Source organism: Salmo salar, unplaced genomic scaffold, assembly GCF_905237065.1.
Source record: "Salmo salar unplaced genomic scaffold, Ssal_v3.1, whole genome shotgun sequence".
NCBI lineage: Eukaryota > Metazoa > Chordata > Actinopteri > Salmoniformes > Salmonidae > Salmo > Salmo salar.
The window spans coordinates 505,001-515,000 of record NW_025548112.1 but is presented as its reverse complement, the minus strand read 5'-3'; the positions used below and the strand labels follow the sequence as shown (position 1 = coordinate 515,000).

Sequence of the window (10,000 nt, the reverse complement as noted above, 5' to 3'; positions counted from 1 at the left end):
AATAAGTTACCTGAGGTAAACCTACAAGGATAGTTAATAATAAGTTACCTGAGGTAAACCTACAAGGATAGTTAATAATAAGTTACCTGAGGTAAACCTACAAGGGTAGTTAATAATAAGTTACCTGAGGTAAACCTACAAGGTTAGTTAATTATAAGTTACCTGAGGTAAACCTACAAGGATAGTTAATAATAAGTTACCTGAGGTAAACCTACCAGGTTAGTTAATAATAAGTTACCTGAGGTAAACCTACCAGGTTAGTTAATAATAAGTTACCTGAGGTAAACCTACAAGGTTAACGCGGGCTGGAAGAGAATTACTTCAAAACCACAGCAAACAGCTGGGACATATAGTAATATTATATATATAATATTATATCACTGGGCTCCTCTGTGCTAACAAACCCTGTGTACCACCCCTCCCCTGTTTAACCTTGAATTTCGTTCAGAAAAACACTTCCACATTTAGCAAAACGAACCAACTCTTTACGGATCTGTTCGGTGGTAATAAACGGAGGCAGATTAGACACCACTACTCTTGTCGAAATCAGCACCAACACAACCCCTCACATAAATCATACTGGTAACTAGCCGGGTAACAAGACTCACCTTTTACATTACCACAACCACCGCCTTGTTCATTCTGGATACAGAGTGTATATGTTCCTCTCCCACCTGTTCACCGACCAGGATCAATAATTCCTCCACACCATTCTCCACAACGCACCTGAAGAGACAGCGTTTCTTCTCCACTCGGTTGAGGACATCAAACTACCCTACTCCCTCCTCAACTCTAACCGATAAACAGAGGAAACCGATAAACAAACCCTCCCACCATGACAAAATACATTTGGAAAATAGGCAAAAGAATAGCTGCACTCTTTACGAACGACAAAACCTCACGTTACCAACTTCTTCTTCTTCTATGGTATAATGGCGGTCCTCAAACCAACGTTAAAGGAGCGTGGCGCCTCCTACTGTGCTGGAGTGTGTTCAATCACGGTTTACACCATTTCTAAATCCTCCTACCTAACTCAGTACTTCTGAGAAAATAAAAAAGATCCCTACTAACTTCTAATAGACCCTCCCCCATCCCCCAAATCCCTTCCAAACCCCCATCCAACCCCGTCCAACCTCAATGACCCTATACTTCAATCTTTCCCTCTCTTCAACATCCTTACAACAATATAACAACACATGCTCCACCGTTTCATTGACAATACCCTCCAGACACAAACCATTCACATGCTGCCAACCAGATTGAAGGACCAGTTCAATGTACAAGGTCCTAAACACAATCGAGGAAACACCACCTCTTCCTTCCTAATCTGACCTTTGAACCTTGGTCCACCAACCTTTCTTTGGAGGGCATATAAATGCCGTCCCTTGTGCTCAGAGTCCCATCTCTTCTGCCACACATCTATCAAAATGTCTCTGATCTCACATTTGTCCTCACCTCTACCCAGTGGAACATTAATATATATTATATCTTGTTTTAAAGTTATTTTAGCTAACTAGTCAACAATTTCATTCCATTCCACACCTGAATGTGCTGGGACCCAGCATAATCTCACTACTAGACCCATTCTCTCAATTCTCCATAATAACATTAATACCTCCAATAGTAGGTCACTCCTAATAGATTTACCAGATGATAAACTATTCAATACAGACAGAGAATCTGAGGATACTATAACTCTAACAGGTTGTACGTCCTCCACCCACTGGAGGACAACTATTATCACCAACAGTTCAACTGAGTACACTGACAGTTCATCTGTTAGTCTTCTACATATCTGCACATCACATTCAGGAAGGTAAACACCTGCTCCTGTGGGCCCACTATCTGGGCCCTTGGATCCATCTGTGAAAAGAGGTAAAAAAGCATAACAACTTCTACCTTTGTAATTGTCAACCAGTTTCCCTTTATCACTGACTTCTGACCCAATCTTTTCCTTTTGTCTCCCAAGGTTAGATCAACAACAGGATCTGGGAGTAACCATGGAGGAACATCCCCTATCACCACAGAAAGGGCCAACCTCCAACTCCCTGAAACTACTCTCATCAGCAAGCTTTCCAACTGTCCAACCAAAACCACTGCCTTGTCTACTAGTATATTCCCAACAGTCATCTAGAACAGTAGCAGTGGGATGCTCAACCTCACAGCCTTTCAACCCAATAAGCTAATGACAATTTATTACGTTGTATATCCAAAGGCATCTCACCTGCCTCACCTGGACTATAATATAAATCCATGATATTATGGGATACAGAATGGGAAAAGGGGAAATTATGATAATACTAAAAAACACCCTTCTAACTAACCCTACACTCATTAAAACCCACTACCCCATTCCACTACTTTGACCCTATCTGCTCCTGCACCAGGCCAACTAACCCTACACACATTAAAACCCACTACCCCATTCCACTACTTTGACCCTATCTGCTCCTGCACCAGGCCAACTAACCCTACACTCATTACAACCCACTACCCCATTCCACTACTTTGACCCTATCTGCTCCTGCACCAGGCCAACTAACCCTACACTCATTAAAACCCACTACCCCATTCCACTACTTTGACCCTATCTGCTCCTGCACCAGGCCAACGGCCTGGGAGGACGGGACACCACCACTCAACACACCCTGGAACTCTTCTGAAGTCAAATCTAGTATGACCAAATACTTCTCTGCAGCTGCCACCAAAACAACATATTTTTGTTCTGTGATTTACATTCCATTTCTGCGGTACAGTTGATAACCATTTGCTATGAACACTAAGAAGCCAACCTTACTGAAGCATATATCACTGGTTGGCCCATCCCTCTGTGCTGTCACAGATCTACTACTCACAGGGATCCTCTCAGGACCCCTCAGCCTTGACCCATCCTCCTCTACTTTCTTCACTGCCTCAGCAGTGACAACCTGTTCCCAACAGTGGGGTCAGTGGGATTGGATAGGGGCCCCTCTACCTCTCTCTCTCTCTCTCGACTGGAGGAGACAGGTGAAATGGTGTGTCTCCTCTGGTCAACAATACTCACCTTGAGAGACTCCACAGCCTGTTGGAGCTCCTTCAGCTCCTTCTCTCTCTCCTGGAATCTCTGCTGGACCTTCTGCTGACTCATCCCCAGCTGCCTCTGTGGAGAATCACTCTTCAATGAGCTATCAAGCTTTATTAGTCCAGTAGATCAATAGTATAGTAATGTGACATAGGGCCCATAGAGAGGAAGGTCTAAAAAATGGATGGTCCATTTACTAAATGATATTTATTTGTTGCTATGTGAATGATTATAGTTTTTATGGTAGGACTACATGTATCAACGGGTTGAGACTGAACTTTGGACTCATAAAAGGGTATTCAGAATGATAATAGTGTTTGACATTATAAAATGGTGATACATCTGGAGAATCTGGGTTGACATATCTATATACTCAAGGTTTGTGTTCATATTTGTTCTGCTGAGGATCCATTTCATTTCAATGATCTCATATTCAAACAGCCTTAGTTCCTACTGTATCTTTAATTCTTTGTTTATCAGACAGTCACCAACAAGTTGTTCTGGTTTTACCTGTTTCTCAGTCCTCTCTGCTGCAGCTGACACTGTATCATGGCCTTTATGTTCGTCCATCACACACAGCAGACAGATACACTGCTGATCGGTACGACAGTAAACCTCCAGCAGTTTGTCATGATGAGAGCAGATCTTCTCCTGTAGTTGTGCGGTGGCTTTGACCAGCTTGTGCTTCTTCAAAGCAGGAGATTCGTAGTGAGATTGGAGGTGAGTCTCACAGTAAGAGGCCAGACACACCAGACAGGACATGAGGGCTTTCTGCTTTCTGGTCCCAGTGCAGAAATCACACGCCACATCTCTAGGTCCAGCATAGCACAGAGCAGGAGGGGGAGCAGCCTGGAGTCCTGTCTTCTTCAGTTTCTCCACCAGCTCAGCCAACATGTTATTTTTACTCAGCGTAGGCCTCGGACTGAAGGTCTGTCTGCACTGAGGACAGCTATAGACCCCTTTCAGAACATCCTGATCCCAGCAGCCCTCAATACAGCTCCTACAGTAACTGTGTCCACAGGGGATGGTGACTGGTTCCTTCAGTAGATCCAGACAGACAGAACAACAGAACTGGTCCTGGTCCAGCAGAACTCCCTGTTGAGCCATTTGGACGGTTGTTCACTCTCACACAGACAGACGACACAGAGACTCAGATCAGTTTCGTTTCCTCAGAAGAGAGTTTGTGGGAGGGGGAGGGATTTCCTGGTTCTGCCAGAGGGGTGGGGTTAGAGGGAGGGTGGGGTTAGAGGGAGGGTGGGGTTAGAGGGAGGGAGGGGTTAGAGGGAGGGAGGAAGAGAGAGAGGAACTGCATGCAACAGCAAGAGGGAGACAAATAGTTTTGTTCCAATGTTAGAGCCCTTAACATGGAACAAATGACATAATGAATCTTAAAATGTGAGTTGTTAGAATATATGAAGGGTAACAGTTTTCTATGAAGTACGTATGTATCATTATTTTAATTTTAAGCATCACATCACAGTACACAGTGTATATATATATATATATATCATTGCTTGTCCTAATATTTTCATTGACTTTTTAGATTTGCCCTCTGTGAGCTGGGAACACAAGCATTGATAGATATTACTGCACTGTTGGAGCCAGGAACACAAGCATTGTTAGATATTACTGCACTGTTGGAGCCAGGAACACAAGCATTGTTAGATATTACTGCACTGTTGGAGCTGGGAACACAAGCATTGTTAGATATTACTGCACTGTTGGAACCAGGAACACAAGCATTTCACTACACCCACAATAACATCTGATAAATATGTGTACGAAACCAATGAAATAAAATGTGATTGTATTGTTGAAAGTGTTAGATAATTCTCAATCCGTGTTGTGTCTTGTCTAAGAACAGCCCTTAGCCGCGGTACTGTATAATAACCATATATCACACCTCCTCAGGACTTATTGATTTATAAGGCATTATAAAGGTGATTAAAATAATGATACATACGTACTTCATAGAAAACTGTTACCCTTCATATATTCTAACAACTCACATTTTAAGATTCATTATGTCATTTGTTCCATGTTAAGGGCTCTAACATTGGAACAAAACTATTTGTCTCCCTCTTGATGTTGCATGCAGTTCCTCTCTCTCTTCCTGCATTCCTCTAACCCCTCCCTCCCTCTAACCCCACCCCTCTGGCAGAACCAGGAAATCCCTCCCCCTTCACAAACTGTCTTCTGAGGAAACGAAACTGATCTGAGTCTCTGTGTCGTCTGTCTGTGTGAGAGTGAACAACCGTCCAAATGGCTCAACAGGGAGTTCTGCTGGACCAGGACCAGTTCTGTTGTTCTGTCTGTCTGGATCTACTGAAGGAACCAGTCACCATCCCCTGTGGACACAGTTACTGTAGGAGCTGTATTGAGGGCTGCTGGGATCAGGATGTTCTGAAAGGGGTCTATAGCTGTCCTCAGTGCAGACAGACCTTCAGTCCGAGGCCGACGCTGAGTAAAAATAACATGTTGGCTGAGCTGGTGGAGAAACTGAAGAAGACAGGACTCCAGGCTGCTCCCCCTCCTGCTCTGTGCTATGCTGGACCTAGAGATGTGGCGTGTGATGTCTGCACTGGGACCAGAAAGCAGAAAGCACTCATGTCCTGTCTGGCGTGTCTGGCCTCTTACTGTGAGACTCACCTCCAATCTCACTACGAATCTCCTGCTTTGAAGAGGCACAAGCTGGTCAAAGCCACCGCACAACTACAGGAGAAGATCTGCTCTCATCATGACAAACTGCTGGAGGTTTACTGTCGTACCGATCAGCAGTGTATCTGTTATCTGTGTACAATGGATGAACATAAAGGCCATGATACAGTGTCAGCTGCAGCAGAGAGGACTGAGAAACAGGTAAGACCAGAACAACTTATTGGTGACTGTCTGATAAACAAAGAATTAAAGATACAGTAGGAACTAAGGCTGTTTGAATATGAGATCATTGAAATGAAATGGATCCTCAGCAGAACAAATATGAACACAAACCTTGAGTATATTGATATGTTAACCCAGATTCTCCAGATGTATCACCAATTTATAATGTCAAACACTATTATCATTCTGAATGGCCTTTTATGAGTCCAAAGTTCAGTCTCAACCTGTTGATACATGTAGTCCTACCATAAAAACTATAATCATTCACATAGCAACAAATAAATATCATTTAGTAAATGGACCATCCATTTTTTAGATCTTCCTCTCTATGGGCCCTATGTCACATTACTATACTATTGATCTACTGGACTAATAAAGCTTGATAGCTCATTGAAGAGTGATTCTCCACAGAGGCAGCTGGGGATGAGTCAGCAGAAGGTCCAGCAGAGATTCCAGGAGAGAGAGAAGGAGCTGAAGGAGCTCCAACAGGCTGTGGAGTCTCTCAAGGTGAGTATTGTTGACCAGAGGAGACACACCATTTCACCTGTCTCCTCCAGTCAGAGAGAGAGAGAGAGAGAGAGGTAGAGGGGCCCCTATCCAATCCCACTGACCCCACTGTTGGGAACAGGTTGTCACTGCTGAGGCAGTGAAGAAAGTAGAGGAGGATGGGTCAAGGCTGAAGAATCCTGAGAGGATCCCTGTGAGTAGTAGATCTGTGACAGCACAGAGGGATGGGCCAACCAGTGATATATGCTTCAGTAAGGTTGGCTTCTTAGTGTTCATAGCAAATGGTTATCAACTGTACCACAGAAATGGAATGTAAATCACAGAAAAAATATGTTTTGGTGGCAGCTGCAGAGAAGTATTTGGTCATACTAGATTTGACTTCAGAAGAGTTCCAGGGTGTGTTGAGTGGTGGTGTCCCGTCCTCCCAGGCCGTTGGCCTGGTGCAGGAGCAGATAGGGTCAAAGTAGTGGAATGGGGTAGTGGGTTTTAATGAGTGTAGGGTTAGTTGGCCTGGTGCAGGAGCAGATAGGGTCAAAGTAGTGGAATGGGGGTAGTGGGTTTTAATGAGTGTAGGGTTAGTTGGCCTGGTGCAGGAGCAGATAGGGTCAAAGTAGTGGAATGGGGGTAGTGGGTTTTAATGAGTGTAGGGTTAGTTGGCCTGGTGCAGGAGCAGATAGGGTCAAAGTAGTGGAATGGGGGTAGTGGGTTTTAATGAGTGTAGGGTTAGTTGGCCTGGTGCAGGAGCAGATAGGGTCAAAGTAGTGGAATGGGGTAGTGGGTTTTAATGAGTGTAGGGTTAGTTGCCCTGGTGCAGGAGCAGATAGGGTCAAAGTAGTGGAATGGGGGTAGTGGGTTTTAATGAGTGTAGGGTTAGTTGGCCTGGTGCAGGAGCAGATAGGGTCAAAGTAGTGGAATGGGGTAGTGGGTTTTAATGAGTGTAGGGTTAGTTGGCCTGGTGCAGGAGCAGATAGGGTCAAAGTAGTGGAATGGGGTAGTGGGTTTTAATGAGTGTAGTGTTAGTTGGCCTGGTGCAGGAGCAGATAGGGTCAAAGTAGTGGAATGGGGTAGTGGGTTTTAATGAGTGTAGGGTTAGTTGGCCTGGTGCAGGAGCAGATAGGGTCAAAGTAGTGGAATGGGGGTAGTGGGTTTTAATGAGTGTAGGGTTAGTTGGCCTGGTGCAGGAGCAGATAGGGTCAAAGTAGTGGAATGGGGTAGTGGGTTTTAATGAGTGTAGGGTTAGTTGGCCTGGTGCAGGAGCAGATAGGGTCAAAGTAGTGGAATGGGGGTAGTGGGTTTTAATGAGTGTAGGGTTAGTTGGCCTGGTGCAGGAGCAGATAGGGTCAAAGTAGTGGAATGGGGTAGTGGGTTTTAATGAGTGTAGGGTTAGTTGGCCTGGTGCAGGAGCAGATAGGGTCAAAGTAGTGGAATGGGGTAGTGGGTTTTAATGAGTGTAGGGTTAGTTGGCCTGGTGCAGGAGCAGATAGGGTCAAAGTAGTGGAATGGGGTAGTGGGTTTTAATGAGTGTAGGGTTAGTTGGCCTGGTGCAGGAGCAGATAGGGTCAAAGTAGTGGAATGGGGGTAGTGGGGTTTTAATGAGTGTAGGGTTAGTTAGAAGGGTGTTTTTTAGTATTATCATAATTTCCCCTTTTCCCATTTTGTATCCCATAATATCATGGATTTATATTATAGTCCAGTTGAGGCAGGTGAGATGCCTTTGGATATACGACGTAATAAATTGTCATCAGCTTATTGGGTTGAAAGGCTGTGAGGTTGAGCATCCCACTGCTACTGTTCTAGATGACTGTTGGGAATATACTAGTAGACAAGGCAGTGGTTTTGGTTGGACAGTTGGAAAGCTTGCTGATGAGAGTAGTTTCAGGGAGTTGGAGGTTGGCCCTTTCTGTGGTGATAGGGGATGTTCCTCCATGGTTACTCCCAGATCCTGTTGTTGATCTAACCTTGGTAGACAAAAGGAAAGATTGGGTCAGAAGTCAGTGATAAAGGGAAACTGGTTGACAATTACATTGGTAGAAGTTGTTATGCTTTTTACCTCTTTTCACAGATGGATCCAAGGGCCCAGATAGTGGGCCCACAGGAGCAGGTGTTTACCTTCCTGAATGTGATGTGCAGATATGTAGAAGACTAACAGATGAACTGTCAGTGTACTCAGTTGAACTGTTGGTGATAATAGTTGTCCTCCAGTGGGTGGAGGACGTACAACCTGTTAGAATTATAGTATCCTCAGATTCTCTGTCTGTATTGAATAGTTTATCATCTGGTAAATCTATTAGGAGTGACCTACTATTGGAGGTATTAATGTTATTATGGAGAATTGAGAGAATGGGTCTAGTAGTGAGATTCTGCTGGGTCCCAGCACATTCAGGTGTGGAATGGAATGAAATTGTAGACTAGTTAGCTAAAATAACTTTAAAACAAGATATAATATATATTAATGTTCCACTGGGTAGAGGTGAGGACAAATGTGAGATCAGAGACATTTTGATAGATGTGTGGCAGAAGAGATGGGACTCTGAGCACAAGGGACGGCATTTATATGCCCTCCAAAGAAAGGTCGGTGGACCAAGGTTCAAAGGTCAGATTAGGAAGGAAGAGGTGGTGTTTCCTCGATTGTGTTTAGGACATTGTACATTGAACTGGTCCTTCCATCTGGTTGGCAGCATGTGAATGGTTTGTGTCTGGAGGGTATTGTCAATGAAACGGTGGAGCATGTGTTGTTATATTGTTGTAAGGATGTTGAAGAGATGGAAAGATTGAAGTGTAGGGTCATTGAGGTTGGACGGGGTTGGGGGGGGTTGGAAGGGATTTGGGGGATGGGGGGAGGGTCTATTAGAAGTTAGTAGGGATCTTTTTTATTTTCTCAGAAGTACTGAGTTAGGTAGGAGAATTTAGAAATGGTGTAAACCGTGATTGAACACACTCCAGCACAGTAGGAGGCGCCATGCTCCTTTAACGTTGGTTTGAGGACCGCCATTAAACCATAGAAGAAGAAGAAGTTGGTAACGTGAGGTTTTGTCGTTCGTAAAGAGTGCAGCTATTCTTTTGCCTATTTTCCAAATGTATTTTGTCATGGTGGGAGGGTTTGTTTATCGGTTAGAGTTGAGGAGGGAGTAGGGTAGTTTGATGTCCTCAACCGAGTGGAGAAGAAACGCTGTCTCTTCAGGTGCGTTGTGGAGAATGGTGTGGAGGAATTATTGATCCTGGTCGGTGAACAGGTGGGAGAGGAACATATACACTCTGTATCCAGAATGAACAAGGCGGTGGTTGTGGTAATGTAAAAGGTGAGTCTTGTTACCCGGCTAGTTACCAGTATGATTTATGTGAGGGGTTGTGTTGGTGCTGATTTCGACAAGAGTAGTGGTGTCTAATCTGCCTCCGTTTATTACCACCGAACAGATCCGTAAAGAGTTGGTTCGTTTTGCTAAATGTGGAAGTGTTTTTCTGAACGAAATTCAAGGTTAAACAGGGGAGGGGTGGTACACAGGGTTTGTTAGCACAGAGGAGCCCAGTGATATAATATTATATATATATAAT

General features: G+C 44.2%; 2 pseudogenes; one reads left to right on the top strand and one right to left on the bottom strand.

The window, feature by feature from the left end:
• Positions 1-4,168, bottom strand: part of LOC123732681 (E3 ubiquitin/ISG15 ligase TRIM25-like) — a 5,904-nt pseudogene extending 1,736 nt beyond the window's left edge.
• A 1,155-nt stretch (positions 4,169-5,323) lies between these two features.
• The window catches only part of LOC123732675 (E3 ubiquitin-protein ligase TRIM47-like), a 6,744-nt pseudogene continuing 2,067 nt past the window's right edge, over positions 5,324-10,000 (top strand).